Source organism: Bombina bombina, chromosome 1, assembly GCF_027579735.1.
Source record: "Bombina bombina isolate aBomBom1 chromosome 1, aBomBom1.pri, whole genome shotgun sequence".
NCBI lineage: Eukaryota > Metazoa > Chordata > Amphibia > Anura > Bombinatoridae > Bombina > Bombina bombina.
In genome coordinates, this window is record NC_069499.1 from 1,224,722,171 (window position 1) to 1,224,742,954 (window position 20,784).

Genomic DNA, 20,784 nt, shown 5'->3' on the forward strand with positions numbered 1-20,784 from the left:
ATTCTATCAGCCAATCGGAATTAAAGGGTAAAAAATCCTATTGGCTGATGCAATCAGCCAATAGGATTGAGCTTTAATCCTATTGGCTGATCCAATCAGCCAATAGGATTGAGCTTGCATTCTATTGGCTGATTGGAACAGCCAATAGAATGCGAGCTCAATCCTATTGGCTTATTGGAACAGCCAATAGAATGCGAGCTCAATCCTATTGGCTGATTGGATCAGCCAATAGGATTGAAGCTCAATCCTATTGGCTGATTGCATCAGCCAATAGGATTTTTTACCCTTTAATTCTGATTGGCTGATAGAATTCTATCAGCCAATCAGAATTCAAGGGAACCTTCAGTGTACGGCTAAGACCATATGAAGAGGATGCTCCTCGCCGGATGTCTTGAAGATGGAGCTGCTCCGCGTCGGAAGGATGAAGATAGAAGATACCGTCTGGATGAAGACTTCTGCCCTCCTGGAGGACGACTTCTTGCCGCTTGGATGAAGACTTCTCCCGGCTTCGTTGAGGACTTCTTGCCGCTTGGATGAAGACTTCTCCCGGCTGGATGAGGATGGATGTCCGGTCTTCAAAAACTGTAAGTGGATCTTCGGGGGATAGTGTTAGGTTTTTTTTTAAGGGTTTATTGGGTGGGTTTTATTTTTAGATTAGGGGCTTTGGGCACCGTAAAAGAGCTAAATGTCCTTTTGTAAATATGGCTAGATTACGAGTTTTGCATTATGAGTGAAAAAGAAGCGTTAGGGCTCATAACGCTGCTTTTTCACTACCACTGCTATTACGAGTCTTGCAGGTTTAGGGGCACCGCACACTTTTTTGGCCTTAACGCAAATGAACTGACGCAATTTGCATAAAGTCTTTTTTTTTTTTTTTTTTTTTAAAGATTTTTATTGAGGTTAGTGCAAACAAATTACAGGTAACATATGGTCTTTCACATCAAGTAGTCTTATACAGGAATTTTGGCATCTATGAGACAACTATAAATATCAGAATAATAAAAATTAAAAAAAAAAATCCAACACATATTTAGTACAGTCAGTAGGATAAAAACATCAAAAGCCATTTCCAAACAACCTATAATATATTGTAATATCCCCCCAAAAAATATGTTTACTTTGCTCAAATAGTTGCCTTAAATCAGGAGAAAGATCCTATACAAAAAATACCTCATTTAAAGTAGTAGGAAGGGGTATATCAATTTCCTCTTTGGGTAAGCACATTGAAGCATAATATAGGGAGTTGCATATGGGATCTGTGTCCCTAAGCTTAAGAAGTAAGCAATATAATGGGGGGAACGGAGCACAACATGATAGGGAAAATCTGTGACCTAGAAACTCTATCACGGTGGGGAATTTGAAAACTTATATGCGAACCTGGCGCGCTCTTTTCAAATGCGCCAGGGTGACATGAGAGCCCAACAGCATACACAATGCGGCAATGAGATAGTATAGTGAATCTAGCACCCAGATATCCTAGGATAGTTTAAAACCAAGAGATACCTTGTTCAAATTAGGAGAGAGGATTGATATATAGTTCAAAAACATAGGACTATGTGCAGCTACCGCAGGTATTAAGAAAAATACTAATACTACAGGGTTGAAGTATACAGGTAAACATGGGTAGGCCATCTCGGCCACAGACAGCCCCCCACCCTCTGTACATAATACCAAAATATAGGTATAATGTGATAAAACTAGACTGCTCCATATGGTTTTAGGAATATGCAGGCTACACATCAGTATAAACTTCATCCACCCCCTAATAGCCAAAGCTATGTATCTGCAATATAGTGCACCCAGTCGGCTAAATACAATAATAAACAATAGCTTAATGGGGTATAGGTCACCAAGTCCAGGACTAACTATCACTTGCTGAGTTAGGTCAAAAATTTAAATCTACTAAGGAGTGTCAAGCCTAAAATCCTCCTGGAAATATTCCTACTAATCTAGCAGTTAAGATGTAATTTTGTGTAAATTCAATTAATACCCCAGGGAACACATATCAAACAGTTAAAACACATGGTGCATACATAACAAATACAAACATAGTAGGGAGAGAGATGTAGCAAATGGCAGGGTTACCTTAATCTAAAAAAAAAATAAAAATAAAAAAAATATGAAAACAGTGAACTGCAACTTTAAACATGAGACTGAATAATTCAATTATATAGTATATAATAATTGCAGCATGATCCAAAAGAACTGTTATAACAAAATGGTTATCTCTCATCTGCCTTAACTAATAAAAGCTCTGTGCAAAAGTCAATTATGCAAAGTACCACCAAACCAAGCTAACATAAAGTAGACCTCTAGGATATGTATATATAATATAATATACCTTCAAATAACGTGAATTGGGAGCTACAAACATGGCACAAGAACATATGGGTCAAACATGACAATTTGTGCAGGATAAAATAGGGACTATAAGAAAACAATGGGCTCTGTATGGCTGGTAGCTTTATCTTATAGAAAACAAAAAACACCTAAACTCCAAAAGGAATAAAAACATTATACTTCTCATCACTGTTAGTAGGTAGGAGAGTGGGTCTATTATACCAGGAGTGGGTATACGATTCAAACTTTCCATTAAAAAATAACAAGGAAGGCATAATATTAAAGTGATTTATAGAAAAGTCTCAGTGTCCGCATTTGCTTCACCCTTCGTGGGTATAAAGGCTGTCTCTAAATTAACCGATGCCTCTTCTGAAGCCACAGGAAGCATATTGCTCACATTGCCTAAGTCCCAGCAGAGACCACCAACTTGCGACAATGCCCCAAATCTGAGGGGCCCAGCACAGTTTTAACTCACAAGTTCCACGTCCATACAGCTTCATATTATCACCGCCAGGTAGTTCATACCTCTCCAGGGAGCTCCGATATATTATCTGATAGTCAGAAGTCATGCGCGGTCCTCGCGCCCATAACCACTCTTTAGTACCCAGCAACGCGTGCATCCTTATCTCCTCTTTCAGGCCCCCACAAAACGTATCCAACTGTAAGCCATGCGGTTCAGCATCGGCCTCAAGATCCTTTCCAGCTTCCTGCACATTGGTCTGCCCAACCTCCTCTATGTTGCATTGCAATAAAGTGTGTGTCTGCCTTGATAATAAAGATGGTGGCCGCACGGCCTCTGCCACATCCTCTGCACCATCGCACTTCTTTCAACAAACAGGTAGGGTAGCTGAAGAGGTAATGTGAAAGTCTGGAGACTTGAAAGCCCCGACCACTACATCCAAGAAAGCTTCGGCAAAGTGATCTAGCAGATCTTGTAGCTGACTGAGAATTATTGTGGCCATATCATAGCACGTTCACAGTAGGCCAGTGAAAGGTGGAGATCATAAGTTGCCAAAATTAGAGCCTGGAACACTGCAATGTTTCCCAAAAGCAGTGACAAGATAGTACACCATGTGCACTTCCAGATCAGATTAAAAAATAGGAAAAGTAGGCACCAAATCCTTTAAAATTATAGTATGAGTCAGGAGCTCCAGAAATGTGCGTCTTATCCCAGTGATAGCTAGCTCCGCCCCCATAAAGTCTTTTTTCAATGAGACTTCCATAGCGCCAATATTACAAGCTTTTTCTGGGAGGCCAAAAAGTGAGCGGTACAGCCTATCTCGCAAGATTCGTAACGCATTCTAAAGTCAGTAGTTGTGAGTTTTACGCTACAAAGCTGTAACATAAAACTCATAACTAAAGTGCTAAAAAGTACACTAACAACCATAAACTACCTATTAACCCCTAAACCGAGGACCTCCCGCATCGCAAACACTAAAATAAAATTATTAACCCCTAATCTGCTGCTCCCGACATTGCCACCACTATAATAAACATATTAACCCCTAAACCGCCGCACTCCCGCCTCGCAAACACTAGTTAAATATTATTAACCCCTAATCTGCTGTTCCTAACACTGCAGCAACCTACATTACAGTTATTAACCCCTAATCTGCCGCCCCCAACGTCGCCGCTACTAAAGTTATTAACCCCTAAACCTAAGTCTAACCCTAACACCCCCTAACTTAAATATAATTAAAATAAATCTAAATTAAAATTACTATCATTACCTAAATTATTCTTATTTAAAACTAAATACTTACCTGTAAAATAAACCCTAAGCTAGCTACAATATAACTAATAGTTACATTGTAGCTAGCTTAGGGTTTAATTTTATTTTACAGGCAAGTTTGTATTTATTTTAACTAGGTAGAATAGTTACTATATAGTTAACTATTTACTAACTACCTAGTTATACAAATTTACCTGTAAAATAAAACCTAACCTGAGTTACACTAACACCTAACACTACAATTAAATAAATTACCTAAATTAAATACAATTACCTAAATTACAACCCCCCCACTAAATTACACAAAATAAAAAAAGAAATGATCAGATATTTAAACTAATTACACCTAATCTAATAGCCCTATCAAAATAAAAAAGCCCCCCAACATAAAAAAACCCTAGCCTACAATAAACTACCAATAGCCCTTAAAAGGGCCTTTTGCTGGGCATTGCCCCAAAGAAATCAGCTCTTTTACCTGTAAAAAAAATACAAACACCCCCCCAACAGTAAAACCCACTACCCACACAACCAACCCCCCAAATAAAATCCTAACTAAAAAACCTAAGCTCCCCATTGCCCTGAAAAGGGCATTTGTATGGGCATTGCCCTCAAAAGGGCATTTAGCTCTTTTTCTGCCCAAACCCTAAGCTAAAAACAAAACCCACCCAATAAACCCTTAAAAAAACCTAACACTAACCCCCGAAGATCCACTTACAGTTTTGAAAACCAGACATCCATCCTCAACGAAGCCAGGAGAAGTCCTCAGCAAAGCGGCAAGAAGTCCTCAAGGAAGCCGGGAGAAGTCTTCATCTAAGCCGGCAGAAGTGGTCCTCCAGACGAGCAGAAGTCTTCATCCAGACGGCATCTTCTATCTTCATCCATCCAGCGCGGAACATCCTCTTCAAACGAAGTCTTCTTCCCGTATGAATGTTCCTTTAAGTGACGTCATCCAAGATGGTGTCCCTTGAATTCCAATTGGCTGATAGAATTCTGTTAGCCAATCAGAATTAAAGGCTAAAAAATCCTATTGGCTGATGCAATCAGCCAATAGGATTGAGCTTCAATCCTATTGGCTGATTCAATCAGCCAATAGGATTGAGCTCGCATTCTATTGGCTGTTGGGGGGTTGGTTGTGTGGGTGGTGGGTTTTACTGTTGGGGGGGGTGTTTGTATTTTTTTTACAGGTAAAAGAGCTGATTTCTTTGGGACAATGCCCCGCAAAAGGCCCTTTTAAGGGCTATTGGTAGTTTATTGTAGGCTAGGATTTTTTTTTATTTTGGGGGTCTTTTTTTATTTTCATAGGGCTATTAGATTAGGTGTAATTAATTAAATATCTGATCATTTCTTTTTTTATTTTGTGCAATTTAGTGGGTTTTTTTTTTGTAATTTAATTTAGGTAATTGTATTTAATTTAGGTAATTTATTTAATTGTAGTGTTAGGTGTTAGTGTAACTCAGGTTAGGTTTTATTTTACAGGTAAATTTGTATTTATTTTAGCTAGGTAGTTAGTAAATAGTTAATAACTATTTAGTAACTATTCTACCTAGCTAAAATAAATACAAACTTGTCTGTAAAATAAAAATAAACCCTAAGCTAGCTACAATGTAACTATTAGTTATATTGTAGCTAGCTTAGGGTTTATTTTACAGGTAAGTATTTAGTTTTAAATAGGAATTATTTAGGTAATGATAGGAATTTTTATTTAGATTTATTTTAATTATATTTAAGTTAGGGGGTGTTAGGGTTAGACTTAGGTTTAGGGGTTAATAAATGTAGTATAGTGGCGGCGACGTTGAAGGTGGCAGATTAGGGGTTAATAAATGTAGGTAGGTTAATAATATTTAACTAGTGTTTGTGAGGCGGGAGTGCAGCGGTTTTCGGGGTTAATATGTTTATTATAGTGGCGGCGATGTTCGGAGTGGCAGATTAGGGGTTAATAAGTATAATGTAGGTGTCGGCGATGTCAGGGTCGGCAGATTAGGGGTTAATAAGTGTAAGATTAGGGGTGTTTAGACTCAGGGTTCATGTTAGGGTGTTAGGTGTAAACAGAAAATTTGTTTCCCCATAGGAATCAATGGGGCTGCGTTACGGGGCTTTATGCTGCTTTTTTGCAGGTTTTAGGCTTTTTTTCAGCCGGCTCTCCCAATTGATGTCTATGGGGAAATTGTGCATGAGAACGTAAAACCAGCTCACCGTTGCTTTCAGCAGCGCTGGTATTGGAGTGGGGTATGGAGCACAATTTTTCTTTACGCTCACTTCTTGCCTGATAACGCCGGGTTTTTGTTCACCTGTAATACCAGTGCTGTAGGAAAGTGAGCGGTGACAATAACGTGCATGTTAATACCGCACCCCTCATACCGCAAAACTCGTAATCTAGCCTATTGTTAATAACTATTTACTAACTAATCAACCTAGTTAAAATAAATACAATCTTACCTGTGAAATAAAAATAAAACCTAAGATAGCTACAATGTAACTATTAGTTATATTGTAGCTAGCTTAGGTTTATTTTACAGGTAAGTATTTATTTATTTTTAAATAGGAATAATTTAGGTATTAATTGTAATTTTTATTTAGAATTATTTTAATTATGTTAAAGTTAGTGGGTGTTAGGGTTAGGGTTACGTTAGGGTTAGACTTAGGGTTAGGTTTAGGGGTAAATAACTTTAGTATAGTGGCAGTGACATTGGGGGCAGCAGATTAGGGGTTAATAAGTGTAGTTAGCTATATAGATACGGGTATAAAATTGGTAAATACTTAGCTAGATGTGTCAAGAACCAAAAAAAACAGAATTATATTAAAGTTATTAAAAAGGATGATGTCAAATTTAATAAATCTGAGGATATTAGCCAGGTGTTCTACAATTTTTTTTTTTTAAAGAACTGTATTCCCCAACAGAGATAAATTCCTCTAATAAAACTACATTTTGGCAGAATATAACAGTTCCTGTCCGTCTCCTGAGCATTTAGAAGTACTGAATTCACCTATAACGGAAACTGAAATACAACATGCAAACGATAAATTGAAAATGAATAAAGCTGCTGGCCCTGATCTTTTACCAGATGAATTCTACAAAATGCTAAAAGAAGAAATTACACCTACTCTATTAAAATAAGTAAAATTACTATTTTGTAAATGGAATAAAACCCTCCCCATATTTCTCAGCTACCACGATTACACTTATTCAGAAGTAAGGTAAAGACCCAACTTCGTTAGACTCATATCGTCCAATTTCATTGTTGAATAGTGACTACAAATTGTTCATGGGTATAATGGCACATAGACTGAAAGGGCCCCTAGACTCTTTAATACATGTGGACCAGGTCGGCTTTATGGCACATAGAAATCCATCTGCTAATATTCAGATTTTTTTTTAACTTTTGGGTGACTAGTGGAATCTCGATAAACAAAAATAATCTAAAATCTTACACGATCAAGCTATTTTATCAATTGATGCCCAGAAGGCGTTTGACTCAATTGCATGGGACCATCTCTTCCATTCAATGAGTCAATTTAGATTTAAAGGTTTATTCTCAAACTGTATTAAATTAATATATTCTGAAGCTTCTTCTTCAATACTGCTAAACGGGTCCTTAACTAATAGTTTTTCTATGGCAAAAGGCACACGGCAGGGGTGTCCAATCTCTCCTTTACTTTTCAACTTAGCAATCGAGCCCCTTGCTATATTATTTAGAATGAAACTTCAAGGTATCTCCCTTGGGGATAAGAAGCTTAAACTCCTACTTTATGCAGATGATCTGTTATTATTTCTTAATAATACACAATTAGAGATTCCATATATCTTAAAATGTATTCAGGAGTTTGGTTCGTTCTCTAGTTACCAAGTGAATGCTACCAAATCAGAAATACTATGGCTCAATAATCCCCACTTGATAAATCTTTTGTACCTTTTAAAATTGTAAAAGACCAGCTTACATACTTAGGGATCAATAGTCAACTGCCCGAAATATTGGTATTCAAGGAACTTCTGTATTTTATTTGAGAAAATTAAACAAAACTTAACTAATTGCTCCCATATTCCACTTTCGCTTACAGCTAAAATCAATTTAATCAAAATGATTATATTGCCAAAATGCGTATACCTAATACAAAATGTACCCATTCCACTAAATAAAAAAAGATATTACTATATGAATAAAATTTGTAGAAGATTTCTGTGGGGTACAGGTAAAAGTCGAATGGCATTGGAAAAACTAACACATCTAAGACAGTTTGGGGGGCTATCCTTCCCTTCTTTATCTATATATAACAGTGTATGTCTAGCGAAAATCGCAATGGATTGGCTTACAGATGGTAACTATATTGCTTACTTAGAGGTGGAAAAAAGCTGGTCTCTCCATTTTCTTTAACTGCTTTATTACACTGTCCTATTCGACATATACCGGTTAGAATAAAAAGGATGCACATTATATACTATATTATTAGCGCATGGCAACGCCTAAGATCATTATTAAATATGGATTCCCATATGTCAAATCTTTTACCCATAACGGGTAACCCTCGATTTCTACCTGGCGTTAATAGTAAACTATTTAATAGATGGAGTAGTTTGGGACTTACACATGTATTTCAACTTAATGAATCGGGTACCTCTCGAATATGTACCTTTGAAGACCTAAAAAACAGATATGATCTCCCCAATACAGACTTCTATGCCTATTTGCAAATCTGTCATTGGTTTTATGAGTCCAACAAGAATTTTAATTTCAGTTGGATACAACGGGTTGCAAATGGGATTATCACTATTCCAAAATGGTATTCATTCGATTAATTTTTGGTATAAGTTAATACTTTCTAATTTAGGTGAAGCTTATTTACAGAATTTGGATAGAAGTTGGCAACAAATGCTAGATACATCTGGTGAGTATTTGGTGAAATACAGTATACAAAAAGTGGATAAAGCTACACTCTTTGCAGCATGGCGGGAATGCCATGTAAAATTTATTAATCAGGTTTATATTACACCAGCTAAACTCAATCGTTGGTACCCTAATACCCAAAACTATTGTCCTAGATGTCACTTTTCGGAAGCTGACCTGGTCCATATGTTTTGGAGTTCAAGATCTTGAAAAAGCCCTGTATAGGGAGAAACGCGTTGATGTCAGTTGCTATGTATGGACATTACATACTCTATCCATAGTTGAAGCTACAACTTGTGTTTTACGATTGTCACTGTGGTGCCGTTGTGGGTTCCTGGTCAACACCACAAACTTTGGGACCAATCACCTGATTAACCAGTACAATCCGACGATCCAGGACGAACCTACCATATATTTGTGCTTATTGGTGCACTATATACTGCCTATTTTGATCTGAAGCGAGACCAAGGATCATTCACTAGCTTCACTATCTACATTTCCAACACCTTCTTGCTATAGAGTACCCTGCGTGCCTTTGGACACTAAAGAGCGGATACTCTGTGTTGGAGAATACGGTAGCTATCATTTCAAGTTGACCGCACAAGGACCAATCAAATTGTGCACTGAGGACAGCACCCATATAGGTGATGTCATTCCGCACGGCGGTAATTTCACTCAACGGAATCGAGTGCCAAAGTGTTTGGGGTAAGCTTGAGCTCTTTGCTCCCAGAAAGACTATTTATCCGGATTTTTTAGCTACTCCAATTTAAGAAAAGACATTCAGTGACTATTTTCCCTTCTTTGTGGTGGCAACCTTTTATATACGGAGACGTCCGTTTTTAACATATACATGTATTGATATTATAAAAAGAAATTCCTGAGGAGGAAAAAACTTAAGAGGATGCGCTTGGAACACAGGTTATCAAAGTGGGACCTACCACTTTATGATTGGGTTTGTACCCGTATGCATAAATAAAAAAAAAAAAAAAAAAAAAAAAAAAAAAAAAAAAAATTTTATAAACAGCACAGTGTTTGGTATGTGTAAAATTTTTTTATAATAATGACGAAAATAAATTGTGTGTAAAACAAGTGCTCAGGACAATTTGTGTATAATATTAGTGATACATTGAAATAATCAGATATCACAGATAAACAATGATATTTGTGGCGATTAGTAAAATATATAAAAAAAGTACTTATCAATGTCCCAAAAATTGCTGTGATGTAAAAAATAAGTGTCCAATCCTAATATGTGAACGGTGATGTGTTCAGGTGTTTGGCGTGCTCCTCTTGTGTCCCGCGGTGCGATGGGTCAGGGTGTCTAGAATGGAAGATAAACAAGGGGCGCCAACATAGTGTGAATCGTTCAAACAACAAATATAAAAGTGATGTGCAAAAAACTACTCACAAGGAAAGTGGCACCTTAAATGAATAAGGTGCGATAAAGCAGGCTGACATTCAAATTCCAGCAGTCAGTACGCTGGAGGTCTCACCCAGAGGACCTGTGGAATCCAGATAGGCGTCTAGAAAGTAGCACCCACGTTTTTTAGGGCCAATGGCCGGACCAGGTGAGCTGCAAGCTGATAGGTGTTCTCCTGCTGCACTCACGCCACCGAGACTTTTCTCCAAAAACGACAGTGTCAGTGTATGAAAGGTTCCGTGGTAAAAGTCCTGTTTCAAAAACAGGTGGATCGTGGAAAGAAGCAAAAATACCGGGTCGTGGTATAAAACAAACAGTATTTATTTTGCAACGCGTTTCTCAGTCTATTCCAGACCGTTTCATCAGGCATAATCATAGTTAACAATAGAGATCTATTTAAACCCACAGTGACCCGGAATTGAAACAAAAGGTCAACTCTATTAACAATGTTGCAATTGCAAAAACATTTAACTTTTGATACATTGTATAAATTGGTTTGAACAATTGTGACCACACAGATAACACTTAAATAAAAAGTATATAAAAAACCCTATTCGCAATTACCAAATATATCTGGAAAAAAATAAAATATCTCATAGTAAACTGGACATATATTAACATGTGTGTATATGTATATCTCATCTCCTGGTTGGATTCGAACCCAGGACCTAATGTGTGCTAGGCAATGGAAAAATCAAAAGGCTACCTTTATGTCTTGTTTGAATTTCTTGCAAAAAGGATTAGTATTGATACAAAATATATAAATTGATCTACATGTCTCACAATGTCTAGAAGATCATCTTATTTGGTCTTTTTAATAAATGACTCTAATTTTTAAAACCAAACTAAAAGGAATTTTCTTATAAATATAAAACTAAAAAAGAAATGTTCGTGACAAATGCTTACTATAAATAAGTGACATATAAAAATTGTAAAAAATATATATGTATATATATATTTTATTTTATGGCTCCACTGGACTTGAACTTGGGACCTTCTGTATGTTAAGCGAGCATGAAATTGATAAGGCTATCTTGAAGGGCTATTTTTATGTTTTATATTGGAGCAGAAATATGTTAGGAATTATGTGATTAATAATATGTATATATATATTTGGGACTCCACTGGACTCGAACTTGGGACCTTTTGTATGTTAGGCGAACAAGAAATTGGTAAAGCTATCTTGAAAATTTATGTTATATATTGGGGCGGAAATATATTTGGGAATTATGTTATTAATTGTTTCCAATCATATACAACAACCAAATAGACTAAAAAGTGTATCCAGAATGTATATAAACAATTGTAGGTGTATGTATTGATGAATAATCAAACATTCAAAAAGATGAAATGTGCAAAATAGTGTATCGTAGAAAATAATATAAATCAGGTATGTAAAATATAATATAATATGAAACTATATGGGTGCTTGGACTATTAGGTTTAGAACCGGATAGACAAGTGCATACATATACACAACTATGTGGACATGCTCATCATGGGCATATACACATAAATATAAGTGTATGGAAACATAACATATTCTATATGTGTCTAAATTGCATTAATGCAATATATTATTGAAGACTGACAAAGAAGAGAAAAAGAAATAAGAGAGATATAATGTAGTGGTATCAACATATGGTAGTGTTTGTTAATGTATATCAAAAAATATAAGAAAATATGATGTACTAGACCCTAAAAGCTAAATCTCATATTAGATATAAATGTAACCTGTATAAAAGTGATAATTTATGTGAAGGCTGCCAAATCTACATTGGCGTTTAAGCCTAATGGATACAAAGTTTTGAGTTTGTGTATCCAATATGTTTCTAATTGCCTGAGTTTAATCAGACGATCATAATCTGTGGAAGGTGGTACATGATCAATAGGGATAATTTTATAGATATCTGAACTCCCGTCGTGTATCGTTTCACAATGGTTGGGGACACTATGGTTGGTTTTAGTTTTTTTACAATTTTTACAATTTCGATGATGTTCACCCCAACGGGTACGGAGATTTCTAATAGTGCGCCCTACATACTGGACGCCACAAATACAATTAAGGAGATACACTATATATTTAGATTCGCAATTGAGACGATGTGTGATTTGATAAGTTAAACCAGTAATATTGGATTTAAAAGATTTTTGTGAAATTGTAAATTTGCACATGTTGCAACCTCTTTTGCCACATTTAAATGATCCATGGGAAGCTAAAAAGTTTAAAGTTTTGGTTTGTTTATTGGACCGAAATTGGCAATGTTTTACTCTTTTACTGGGGGCTAATTGATTCCTTAAAGTGGGAGCTCGTCTATATACAATTTTGGGTTTTTCACCGACTATATCTTTAAGGAAAGGATCCTTTTGGATAATGTTCCAATGTTTATGTAGTATGTTTCGAATTTTGTAGTGGTTGTTATTGTATTGTGTAATGAAAAGTGGTTCACAAACAACGTTGTTTGTGGATTTCTTTTTGGTTTGATTGTTGGTGCTATTTTGGACTTTTTCAAAGATTAATTCTCTATCTAGATTGCGTGCTTTTTTAAGACATTGATTTAGTAGATCTATAGGATAACCTTTGTCTACAAAGCGTTGGTAAAGAACCTTGCTTTGAATGTCAAAAGATTCTAAATTGGAGCAATTCCTGCGTATTCTCTTAAATTGGCTGTATGGGATGTTTCTTTTCCACCCTATATGGTGGTTACTAGAGAAGTCTAGATAGCTGTTGCTATCGACTTTTTTGAAAAAAGTTTGAGAAATGATGTTACCTTGATTATCCCAACTTAGTAATAGATCCAAGAATTCTATTGAAGATTTTTGTATATTAGCTGTGAAGGTTAAACCCATCTGATTCTGATTTAAATGTTCTATTAGTGTATTAGCTAGCTCGTGGCTCCCTCTTAAAATAAAAATCAGGTCATCTATATAGCGGCCATAGTATACCAGGTTCGCCCAAAAGCTTGAGGAATAAATATATCGGTCTTCAAAGATTCCCATAAACAAATTTGCAAAGCTCGGGGCGAACCTGGTACCCATGGCCGTCCCCTTGACCTGTAGAAAAAATCTATCTTGAAAAATAAAATAATTGTGCTTGAGGATGTATTCTATTCCTTCCAATATAAATTCTTTTTGGATGTCTGGCATATATAGGTCCTTTTCCAAAAAGATGGAAACTGCATTAATACCCATGTTATGGCAAATGTTAGAATAAAGGGAGCCAACATCACAAGTGATCCAAATTAGATCATCGTTAGTAGAAATGTTTTTAAGTTGATATAGTAAATGTGTGCTATCTCTGATATAGGAGGGTAAAGTAACAACATATTTTTGTAAAAATTGATCTAAATAAAAAGATAAATTGTATGTGATCTTTGTGGATTTTGGGCAGGTGGTAATAGTGTGCCACACTAGGATTTGTGACTGAGAAATTCTTTCTCTTCTTTATTTAGAATACCTGTGGATATGCCCTTTTGTATTAGTGTACTGTACCCTTTTAGGAAAATACTTGTTGGATTGAAAGAGATTTCCCTATAATATTCAGTGTCTGTTAAAATTCTATTGGCCTCTTTGAGATAATCTCCTAGATCTTGTAGGACAATACCACCGCCCTTATCTGCATCCTTGATTATCAGATTTTTATTGTTGGCTAGCATACGTAAAGCTGTTTGTTCGCTTTTGTGTAAATGGTACTGTTTTTTGTGATCTTTTGAAAGTTTTTCAAGATTGTTTTGATCTTTTGAAAGTTTGTTTTTATTTGCTGATTAAATTTAGGCAGAGCCTTATAACTGATTATTTAGTATTGATTCATTTTTACACGTTAACATTTTTTATATGACAGATACATGGTATATTCACTATTTAGTGTTTTGGAACTATTTATATTTTTTCAGTCACGTCAATTTATGTGACCTATATATATTATAGTCCTATTGTATGTTCACTTTATACTTTGGTATACACATATTAGGTTTCTACATTATTAGGATCCTATCACTTAGTAAATCACTATTTGTATCTATCCACCTTCAGCTTTAGCGCTCCTGCTTATTTTCATTATTTTCTCCTATATACCTATGATAGGGACTCCTATGTTTCTCAGGAGTTAGGTGGCCTCACCCTGCGCTTATTATACATTTCTTTTCTGCCTGCTCTGATGAGGCGGACAGGAATAGCCGGAAATCAACCCTATCGAGTACGATCGGGTTGAATGACACCGCCCTGCTGGCGGCCATTGGCCGCGAGTCAACAGGGGGCAGTGTTGCACCAGCAGCTCTTGTGAGCTGCTGGTGCAATGCTGAATACGGAGAGCGTATTGCTCTCTGCATTCAGCGAGGTCTTGCGGACCTGATCCGCACTGCCGGATCAGGTCCACAAGACCTTTAATAAATAGGCCCCTATACCTCTACAGAAAAAGGTATTGAGAGATACTATATAAAATGGGCATCGTTCGTGGATATATATGAAACTGAAACCCAAAAACAATTATTGTCCCCTATTGAAAATGCAATATTGACTTAGTTACTTAGCTCTCTACAGCATTTTCTAAGAGTTAGTATCTTTTTTCCTAGATGATAGAAGAGCAGCAGTATAATATAATGAGAACAGACGCTTTTGCTCTTGTTCGTCTCTCTTTCCCTTCACTCCCCCATGCCTTTTTCCCTTTCTTTTCTCTTCTTCTTTTCTTTTTTTTTTTTCTTTTACTGTTCGATTTAGAAGGGTATTGTGGGTATATATACCAATTTTTTAAGTTTAGGTCAAGCTAGATTATTTAAGGAAAAACTTATAAATATGTTCCATTAAACGAAGGTTTCAATCTCATAAAATAAAGGTCATAAATATTTATATATTTAACCCTTTAAGGACACAGCTTTCAGTTTGCTCAATTGTTTTATGACGGAAAAAATCCGTCATATGTCCTTAAGAGGTTAAATAGGACATTGCTGTTTTTATCTTGAACTTAAAGGGACAGTAAACCTTAAAAATAATGTTATATAATTCTGCACATAGTGCAGAATTATATAACATTATTTAAGTGCTATAGTTCTAATAGCCTTTTTTACCTTTAAATATGTAAAAATTATGGCGCTTTTACAGACCCGCTCTCTGCTCTCTGCTGAGCGGGTCTGTAATATTTAGTCAGCGCATCGGGCCAGCTGTATAGTCACAGCCCGGCCCGACCGCGCCATAGCACTAAGTGCAGCTCGCTCCTATAGCACTTAAATAATGTTATATAATTCTGCACTATGTGCAGAATTATATAACATTATTTTTAAGGTTTACTGTCCCTTTAATATTGTATAAACCTTTGCAATGTCTAAGCGATGTGATTTTTTTATCTGTATTTTGACCTTGATCTTCTTCTCTTTTCCTTTATTATTGTGTAAACCTCAATAAAAATTTATTAAAAGAAATAATAAGTGTAGTTGTAATGAAAATCTGTCAAATGAACAAAAGGATCAATGGTGCAGGTTATCTATGAGTGTAATGTAAGGTTGTATGACAAAGTATCAACTTAGCAAAATACTTTCTGCTAGGTAATTGGTTGTATGACAAAGTTTCAACTTTGCAAAATACTTTCTGCAAGGTAATTGGTTGTATGACAAAGTTTCAACTTTGCAAAATACTTTCTGCAAGGTAATTGGTTGTATGACAAAGTTTCAACTTTGCAAAATACTTTCTGCAAGGTGTGACAATGTAACAATTTATATACCACTGACTTGTTGAGCAGTTGTTCTTAGAACTGCTACAACTGCAGGCTGTGGATCAGTGATCACTAGATATACGTATATATATATATATGATATGAGGAAATAGTAGAACAATATGTAAGTTCTGACTTCAGGCAAGGTTAGAATAATATTCAAGCACAGCTTAAATAAGAAATCTGACATACAGATAAAGTAAGGTAGAATTGATAGGAGAACACTTATGCAGAGTGGAAAGTGTTTTAACACATCAGTCATGAAATCTCAAGTATAGCAATCTGTAGGCAATTACTTTCAGCTATCGTTTCAGAGACTAAGTGCACAAGCAGACAAAAGCTGACTGAACATTTGGTTATTCGATATAAGTTTGCAGTAGCCAGCATGTACATATGACTAGGCAAGGAAAGATCTTAACTACAAGTAAACGCTGTAAGTACTTACTATGTTTTATCCAGCAGCGGTAGTCTGACCTGATTGTTACACGCTCCAGCGTGTTTGACCGCGACTCCGAGATCAGATGTGTGGGCGTTCCTGAACCCGGGTGGCTGACAAGTGAGTGAGACACGTAAGAGTGCTGACGCTTCAGTATCAGGTGGGAAGGCTTGATAGTAGGAGGATTCACAGGCAGTCCGTAGTGAATGGATCAATAACAAGCAATGTGCTAAGAAGAAGTGTAAGCTTATAAAGGGTTGAGCTGTGAGGCCTTAAAGCAACAGTACTAAATCACAATTAGGACAATTAACATGACAGTAGTTAGCTGGCGGCGATTTTGGGGGCAACAGATTAGGGGTTAATAACAGTAATGTAGGTTGCGGCGATGTTAGGGACAGCAGATTAGGGGTTAATAAGTGTATGTAGGTGGCAACGACATTGGGTACAGCAGATTAGGGGTTAATAATATTTAACTAGTGTTTGCGATGTGGGAGTATGGCGGTTTAGGGGTTAATATGTTTATTATAGTGGCAGCGATATCCAGAGTGGCAGATTAGGGGTTAATCATTTTATTTTAGTGTTTGCGATGTGGGAGGGCCTCGGTTTAGGGGTTAATAGGTAGTTTATGGGTGTTAGTGTACTTTGTAACACTTTAGTTATGAGTTTTATGGTACAGCTTTGTAACGTGAAACCCATAACTACTGACTTTCAGGTGTCGGTACAGATCTTGTAGTTATGGGCTGTACCGCTCACTTTTTGGGCGGACAGGCAAACTCGTAATTCCCGGCGCTGCGGAAGTCCCATTGAAAAAGGACTTTTTGAAAGGTGCGGTAGTTATGTTGCGTTACGGCCGAAAAGGTGTTTGCGGTACAGCTATACCTACAACACCTGTAATACCAGCGATAGTGAAAAAGAGCCATAACGCTGCTTTTTCACCATAACGCAAAACTCATAATCTAGCTGAGTGTATGCTACTGTTTCAATGCAGAGACCTTACTGCTTTGTTTGCAGAAAAATGCAAGTATATTCTGTGTTGTGTGAATATTTGATACTGTTTATAATGTTGTTTAGCATTTATAGTCTTCATTTCAAAGCTTTAAAAATAATGTATTATAGGTTACTAAGGTTCCAGGCCCCTCTCAAAATTGACATAACTCCCTCACTTCCCATTGACTTATATTATAAACTGGGTTTTAATTTACAATGGTTTCGATTTACAACCATTCCTTCTGGAACTTAACCCCGGCGTAAACTGTGGGCTACCTGTACAGTATATATATATATATATATATATATATATATATATATATATTATATATATATATATATATATTTTTTATATATATATATATTTATATATATATATATATATATATATATATATAGTCATATACATATATATTTAAAATCTGCTGCCCATCACTGCGTGACTTACCCGCTTTGCTGAGCTAGTTCTCATACCGTGTTAGCTGCTTAACATAAGTACCTACACTAGAGCTGGCACTAGCTGAGTGTGGACTCCACTTTCAGTTAGATGTATGACACTTTGAATGTTTTCTCCAGATGGTTGGTTCTTAAGGAGAATTGTGGGGTGTGTTATGAACCTTGGGCAATGGACATTATATGTATGTGCAATAGGTGGCTATTATGGGCCAGATTAAAAATTGAACGCAAAATATCGCTTCTGCAAAAGAGATATTTGTGCTCAAATTAGTAATACGAGTGCATGCAAATGTGCTCTGGTATTACAAGTGAGGTGCAATGCGAACGTGACTTTATTTTATATATAGTAGAGGATATTTCCTAAATCAGCAGTTGTTTATTTGATAAAATTATATAATCTCTTTATTGCCTAATCTAATTGTTGCCCTTTTTTGCTGATACAGGGTTAGATTACAGTCTGTGGCAGGGACTTGTAAATAATTATATTACCTTTGTAAATGGCTGATAACGTACAGTTAAAGTGAATGTCAACTTTCATGAAACAGTGCCTGGTTTTTAAAAAAACTATTAAAAACAGGAGCACTTTCATTCATGAAAGCTTACATTGCACCGGATTTTACAAATACTTACCTTCTTCTCCTGAAATGCCGAATCGCCCCACCTGCTTCTTCCTGCTGTACTAACACAACAATGACGAAACCGGCTTCCTCCAATCATGGCGTAGCCTCACCAGATGAACGCTCCTGGGGTGGAAGCCGTGATTGGAGAGAGACAATTTCATCATTGCTGACGAAGTACAGAGGGGCTGCAGGCGTGGGATCGGCGATCCAGTGTTTCAGGGGAAGAAGGTATTTGTAAAATCCGGTGCAATGTAAACTTTCATGAAGAAAAGTACCCCTGTTTTTAATATTTTTTAAAAAAAAACGGACATTAATTCATGAAAGTTGACATTCACTTTAAAGGGACAGTCAACACTAAGGGGTATATTTATCAATCTCCATATTAAGCTTGATGCCCTTTGTTTCTAAAGACCACTGCTCCATAACTTGCCCGCCTGCTCTGAGGCAGCGAACAGAAATCAACCTTATTAAATACGATCGGGTTGATTGACACCCCCTGCTAGCAGCCGATTGGCCGCAAATCTACAGGGGCCAGCATTGCACCAGCAGTACACAAGAACTGCTTGTACAATGATAAATTCCGACAACGTATGCTGTCGGCATTTATCGATGTGCAGCGGACATGATACCCTACATCGTATTATGTCTGCTCGCACATTGATAAATATACCGCTAAAATTGTTATTGTTTAAAAAGTTAGATAACGCCTTTACTACCCATTCCACAGCTTTGCACAACCAACATTGTTATATTAATTTATAACCTTCACACCTCTAAATTTCTGCCTGTTTCTAAGCCACTATAGACAGCCTCTTAATCACATGTTTTTTTATTTGCTTTTCACAACAAGAGACTGCTAGTTCATGTGGGCCATATTAATAACATTGTGCTCACACACGTGTGTTCTGCACAACACAGCTTAAATGCAAGTCAATAGATAATAAAAAGTCATGTGATCAGGGTGCTGTCAAAAGAGGCTTAGATACAAGGTAATCACAGAGGTTAAACGTATATTAATATAACTGTGTTGATTGTGCAAAACTGGGGAATGTATAATAAAGGGATTATCTATCTTTTTAAACAATAACATTTTTTGAGTTGACTGTCCCTTTAATAGTGACAGCTGTTACTTCATATATGAGCCACAAATGACGTTTTGTGGCAGTGACATTTGCATTGTATCTACATTAATTGTTCACTGTTGCCATCAGAAATCTGCTGCTGCAGACCTTAAAACCAATGTGCAGAAGATAAAATACATTTATGCTCAATACATAGACACACACCTATATACAGTATCTCACAAAAGTGAGTACACCCCTCACATTTTTGTAAATATTTTATTATATCTTTTCATGTGACAACACTGAAGAAATGACACTTTGCTACAATGTAAAGTAGTGAGTGTACAGCATGTATAACAGTGTAAATTTGCTGTCCCCTCAAAATAACTCAACACACAGCCATTAATGTCTAAACCGTTGGTAACAAAAGTGAGTACACCCTTAAGTGGAAATGTCCAAGTTAGGCCCAAAGTGTCAATATTTTGTGTGGCCACCATTATTTTCCAGCACTGCCTTAACCCTCACCAGAGCTTCACAGGTTGCCACTTGAGCCTCTTCCACTCCTCCATGATGACATTCACAGAGCAGACCTTGCGCTCCGCCACCTTCCGTTTGAGGATGCCCCACAGATACTTGATAGGGTTTAGGTCTGGAGACATGCTTGATCAATCTATCACCTTTACTCTCAGCTTCTTTAGCAAGGCTGTGGTCATCTTGGAGGTGTGTTTGGGGTCGTTATCATGTTGGAATACTGCCCTGCGGCCCAGTCTCCGAAGCGAGGGGATCATGCTCTGCTTCAGTATGTCACAGTACATGTTGGCATTCATGGTTCCCTCAATGAACTGTATCTCCCCAGAGCCGGCAGCACTCATGCAGGCCCAGACCATGACATTCCCACCCCCATGCTTGACTGTAGGCAAGGCAAACTTGTCTTTGTACTCCTCACCTGGTTGCTGCCACACAGGCTTGACACCATCTGAACCAAATAAGTTTATCTTGGTCTCATCGGACCACAAGACATGGTTCCACTAATTCATGTCCTTAGTATGCTTGTCTTCAGCAAACTGTATTCAGGCTTTCTTGTGCATAATCTTTAGAAGAGGCTTCCTTCTGGGATGACAGCCATGCAGACCAATTTGATGGTA

General features: G+C 36.8%; 1 long non-coding RNA gene across 1 annotated transcript in view; it reads right to left on the bottom strand.

The window, feature by feature from the left end:
• LOC128647688 (uncharacterized) overlaps positions 1-16,604 on the bottom strand; it is a 60,163-nt gene extending 43,559 nt beyond the window's left edge. Inside the window, exon 1 of the long non-coding RNA XR_008400383.1 lies at positions 16,522-16,604. This is a non-coding gene — a long non-coding RNA (uncharacterized LOC128647688). The remainder of the gene's footprint in view (positions 1-16,521) is intronic.
• Positions 16,605-20,784: the final 4,180 nt, after the last annotated feature.